Below are 6,000 nucleotides of genomic sequence, written 5' to 3'. Positions count from 1 at the left end.
TCAGATATGCTGAACTTGATTAAACACAAATAATAAGATTCTATTATAATATAAGACCCATATGTGGTTGTTCACCAAAATGTTGCCACAAAGATTGAAACAAGCAATTGTCTAGACTGTCTTTGTATGCTGTAGAATTAAGGTTTTCATTCACTGGAACTGAGTGGGCCAGCCAGAACCTGTTCCAACACTGTCAGGTGAAATGAATAACATTGTGTATCTCGTTACAATGGCACCTTGCAAGGGGTGGGATATATTAAGCAGCAAGTAAGCAGTCCTTTAAGCTCATGTTTTCGAAGCAGGAGAAATGGGCAAGTATACAGATCTGGGTGACTTTGACAAGGGCCAAATTGTGGTGGCTAGACAACTGGGTCAGAATATCTCCAACATGGCAGGTCTTGTAGGGTGTTCCCGGTATGCAGTAGTTAGTACCTACCAAAAGTGGTCCATACCTAACTGAAGAGTCACATGAATTGGATTTTTTTTCCCATTTATTTTCATACATGAATCATTTATATTCACACAGTATATTTTCACACATCTGTAATGAATGAGGCTGTCCCACATTCATCCACCCACCAGAGGGAGCCCTCACCTGAATACTAAACATGTGCCTCACACTCACTTCCTGTTTGCTGCATATATAAACATGCCATTTCCACCTCACCTGTGCAAAGTATTGTTAGTTCATCTGCATTACTGAGCTGTTTTCCATTTCCTGCTGTATTAGCTTCATGTTATGACCTTTACCTGTGAAAGGAAATTCTCTTATATCATGTACTCATATTATGAACAGTGTCAGTGTATGTGTTCATTCAGACTCTCCTGGCGCCTGAACTCTGCGGTCAACCACACTTTCTAGATCATAGCAGCACAGAACTAAGAGTTAAGAGAAATATAAGGCTGAAAGGGCTGACAGAGGTCTGAAAGACATAGTCTGAGATTTGAAGAGCCCTAACAACCTGTTTTTTGGAATTACCGATTCTTTGGATTACCCTTTGTTTTGTTTGCCTGGTTGGACTGTCTTTTGGTTACAGAACTTTAACTGCCTGCACCTGACTATGTCTCACTACCTGCCGATTTGGGTTGTTTGTGTGTTTTCAATAAAACTTCCTGCACATGGATCCTAACACTGTCTCCATGGCCTGTTCATCACAACATCATTATATTTATGCACAATTAATTTATTTTTACTCATGGTTCAGTCACTGTTACACATGATTAATTTATTTTCATAGGTGATTCATTCCTTCTTAAACACATTTCAAGTTTGTTTTATTTTTTATACCTGATTCATTTATTTTCACACATGATCCATTTAATTTTCACACACAACTCATTTGCACAAGTGATTAATTTATTTTCATACACGATTAGTTTATTTTTTACAATCAACATTTCATTTTGCATGTGAATCATGTAATGCTTTATCATCTTTTATCATGTTTACATATTTTTAACAGGGCAAATCAGCCCAAGAGACAGCCAAATTTGTATTAAAATCTCATCTGGCAACCTGGAATACTTGCTTTACCAGTCTTATAGTCTATAATGTGTGCACGCTGAACAATAGGACACAGCAATAGAAGTGAAAGTATTATCTGTCAACAGTGACATAGGGAAAAACCAAGTTTTATGTGTCAGAAGTGAACTCTGTACTTTACAGCTATTCTGGTTTCTGTGTATGAAAAATGGACTGCTGTTACTAAACACATTATATTACAAATATTTAATGACATTTATAGAAACTACTGTATAATATGCTTTAAGATGAATTGTAACCTGAGACTGTATGTCTCTATTTGTACTGTGAATGATATATAATATACATTCTTGTAACAGAAATCTATCAGGTGAATTACTATGTCTTATTGTTATTACTTAAATAGGCCTACATAAATAAACTGTGATTCATGTGTGGTTATGTGCGTGACATGTGAGTGACGTGAAACATGTAAAGCTGCATTTCAACATGTTCAAACTCCTCATATTTCTTATGCACATGTCATATGAATATTATTTGATAAACAAATACAGTCAAACATCCTAAATATGATTCAAACGAGTTAAAATAAAGTAAATGAAGTGTGTGTGTGTGTGTGTGTGTGTGTGTGTGTGTGTGTGTGTGTGTGTGTGTGTAGGGGATCGCATAAAAAAAATGTACAATTCATGTAGGTAAATAATTACAGGTGAAAATAAAAAGACATGCTCTATTTGTGAAAATGTAAACTGAGGGGGGAAAGTGTACATTTCATGTGATTATTCTATAAGGAAGTCATTTTCAGCAAAATACAAATGATTTTTAGTTTTTAAGATATGTGAGCTTGTATAAATGCCATGTAAGGAAGGTGTGTGTGGGTGTGTGTGTGTGTGTGTGTGCGTGTGATCCATTCGGATCCATTCACCATGCTATGTCATGCTCTGGTGATCGGAACGCAGAAGTCACGTGACGGAGCACAGCAACAGTAACCAGTTTTTCAGCTCAGTTCAGTTCGTGCTCGTAGTTACAGATAGAAAGACGAGCTCTGAATCACTCGGTAAGAAGATAAATCACTCTAAATACTATAAATTAAATATTAACCTGCTGCTCAAGTGTGCTGTTAAGTGTTCACAGCTTGAAAACTTTACTCTGATACTTTAAAATGGCGGAATAAATGATTGTGAAATTTGTGTAAATAATCCTGACTGTTTAAACGATTAAAACAAGTTAAACGATTCGGGGGTAAAAACGAATATTGATTTTTATTTTATTTAAAAGAAAGTTCTTGTATTATAAATAGAAAATTATTGTATTATAACCTCGCTTTAAGAGCATAGTTCTCTTATTCTCTCTTCGCATGCGGAAATTTACAAGTGTTCCTGCATGTACAAGCAGGAAGGGTTGCCAGATTGTGTTTAAAGTACTTTTTAATGGCTTAGAACTGGTTGGTGGATTTGAGACTCTCTTTTTATTGTTGATGATTTCTGAATTCTTGTTTTAAACAATTTAGAATTTAACTGTAGAGATGGTGCAAAAATAACAAGTTAGACACCTGAAAAGCCAAGAAGAAAGCAGGAGAAACCAGTCGTTTCGTTAGTCTTTAATCAGATACACTATTAAGGGATGACTGCAGGAGGTGATTACATGGTGCGATAAACCTACGTATGTCTTTCACATGTGATCAAATTATTCTTTGTATTTATCAGGCACTACGTCACATCTCCTGCTGTGCCTGTGTGAGGAGTGAGAATTGCATGATGGGAAATAACATGTCAGGACATGGGCAAAATCCGTTGTAAGTAACTTTCCATAAACACGTCACAGTTGTTATGACTTTAATAATGAAGACTAAAATATAAAGCTGTAATAACTTCACACAGGTCAGAGACAGCAGCAGGTGCAGTACTGAGCTTTACGTGCACAGGAACTGATCTGAACTCGGATCATCCTGCTTACGTCAACATCTTAACTAATAAAAGGTGAGTCTGACTCATACATACCTTCATAGCTTCATGAAGAGACACAACGCTGTATGGACGTAGTCACACATTCAGCTTCTCCACCATGTACTGTAATGTTGTGCATGTTATTTTCACATGGGATTATTTTACTTACTGAAATTATTTTAACAATCTGAGACTTCATAATTTTTTTTTTTTTTAACTATTTTTGTTTAGGAATTTAAGTAATCCAAAAACTTATCAAAGTTAGATTTTATAAAAAAAAAAAACAATGAAATAAAATTAAATGTTTTTTAATTGACCTAATTGTTTTCAGACTGCAGGCCCTGATCACAGAATTTCAACACCCTGACTGTAACCAGTGGAGTATCCAAAGATTAGAAGAATTTTAGCACCCAGCAGAGCAACTTGTTAACAAAACAAGCTTTTCTTATCTTTCAATCTTGTCTTTCAATCTGTTGTGTTTACGTGACCTCAGTATTCTAAAGATGAGCAACATGATGATTTCAAGACAAGAAGCTCAACAAAGCACACAGTCATGAAGGAATCATGAATTGCACTTGCTACATCATTATTTATTCTGCATCATTATTTATCCTCTTTTATGTTTCTGTTTACATTAGGAACATCCCAGTTCCTCGAGGATTTTGCGATCACAGAAGTGAAAGCAAAATCAAGCAAACCCCTCTTTGATTTACATGCGTTGAACATGAATACAGCTAAAATGTCTCGTTTACCAACAAACATCGCTGTGAAAGACCATACAAAACAATTTCGTGCAATCACAAGTTTACCAATGCAAGTAGTTTTCTGCAAAAAAAAAAAAAAACACAAAAAACTCACAGCATTTTTGGCTGTAACGCATCACAAAAAAACTTCACATAAAAATCCTGTATGGACTGAACATACACCATGAATGAAGATCTCAGTCTAAGATTTTTTATAGTGAAAATTTGTGAGTTTTTTTGTTGTTGTTGTTGTTGTTGTTGTTGTTGTTGTTGTTGTTGTTATTATTTTATTTTTTTCAGTGACATGCCGTTTTTTCACTTTGATTAACATTTTCCTACATTACCCACAATACTGTTTCACTCCCTGGTGATAGTGGTGCAGTGAGATTTAGCCCTCATGTCATCTCTAGCTGAAGAGAGCGATGCAGCAGCTCTTTAGTCCTTTTGTCTGTCTAGCTGTCTCTCTTGTGTACAAGAGAGTGTGTGTGTTTCAGGGTGGAGGTTTCCTTTAAACGATGGCCAGAGAGCCATTTATGAATCCTTGAGCAAAAAAACTTAGCTACTCTGAACTGCTCAGCTGTGTGAATTGTATCTCAACCTGTCAAATAAATAAATCTGTTGTTAAGAGAGAGAGATTAGTAGATCAGTCATAAAATGAAAACCGTTTTAAATACTTGGTGTTCTTTTGATGAACGTGCCTTCAAATACAGCAGAAAGGTCTGATCTTTTCTCTTTTATAATTATATTTTTTATTTTATTTTTTTATACATGTCTATGGCTGTAAATGTAAGCATTACTGATAACTCTGCACTTTCCTCATGATGTGAAACATTTTCTGTTTTGCATAATTATTATGAGAAATGTACTTAATGTGAATTACATTGTAATTGTTTTAGAATAATTTCCTTTCAGACAATATTTTTGAAATCTGTCAATAAATCCTTTCAGCATCTTGGACCCTTTTTAAAAACATTTTTTTTTTTTTAAATAAACATAACATAATTGGACAAATGTCTGGGTTGCAGCCGGTGACAATGGATTCCTTTATGGAAAAATTACATACACACAAGTTTACCCACACATGATTATAAATAAGAAGTGCATGTGAAGTGTTTTAGTCATGCACCTGAGTTTTATTTGTATCTTTTACAAACAAAGGTGCAGGTAGTCTACCTTTCAAGCTTTACCACAAGAGATAATTACAATCCAATTACGCACCTTCACTCATTATTAAAGCTCCACTGCACAAGTTACTTTAACTTTAAATCCTAACGATTTGTCTTTGGGGAATGTTGTTTTCAAAGTGTTGGATTATTCGCTGATGCATCTGCTGGCAGACCCATCCATGCTGTTGAAGGACTAGGCCTTTTTTCAAGGCTCCGTTTTTATTTATTTATAATTTATGTAACCTGGGAAGTCCTGTTGGGATACAGTATCTCTTCTACCAAGGAGTCCTGGCCAAGTTGGCCAGCAAAACAAAAAATTACAAACAAATATATAAAACCACATAATAAAATCTAATATAACCCATTATAATATAATATAAGGATTTAATACCCATGTTCAGATACCCTTCTAAGTTGCACCATGATCAAGGAAGAGAATTTGAAAACAAGCTTTTCCAAATGCTAAGACAGCTATCTGGGACAAGTCATTCAAGGAAAAGCCCATATCACCTGTAGCACCCTCTTCCCTTCTGGGTGTGACGGACCTGAGCTCTTCTAGGGCAGGCACTCAGGTTCAGGTACTATGGAATCTCGACTAATTATAGGGGACCTCTCTTATGTTGTTTGCTACAACAGTGCTTCCTGTATGAATGTAAGTCAACACT

General features: G+C 35.4%; 1 long non-coding RNA gene across 1 annotated transcript; it reads left to right on the top strand.

The window, feature by feature from the left end:
• Positions 1-2,381: 2,381 nt before the first annotated feature.
• Positions 2,382-5,126, top strand: LOC108258281 (uncharacterized). Its single transcript, XR_001810637.2, has 4 exons — positions 2,382-2,537; positions 3,187-3,275; positions 3,361-3,459; positions 3,758-5,126. It is a non-coding gene; the product is annotated as an uncharacterized LOC108258281 (long non-coding RNA).
• Positions 5,127-6,000: the final 874 nt, after the last annotated feature.

This window comes from Ictalurus punctatus, chromosome 26, assembly GCF_001660625.3.
Source record: "Ictalurus punctatus breed USDA103 chromosome 26, Coco_2.0, whole genome shotgun sequence".
In the NCBI taxonomy this organism is placed as follows: Eukaryota; Metazoa; Chordata; class Actinopteri; order Siluriformes; family Ictaluridae; genus Ictalurus; species Ictalurus punctatus.
Note: the sequence above shows the minus strand (reverse complement) of the source record. Positions and strands in the feature narration are given on the sequence as shown.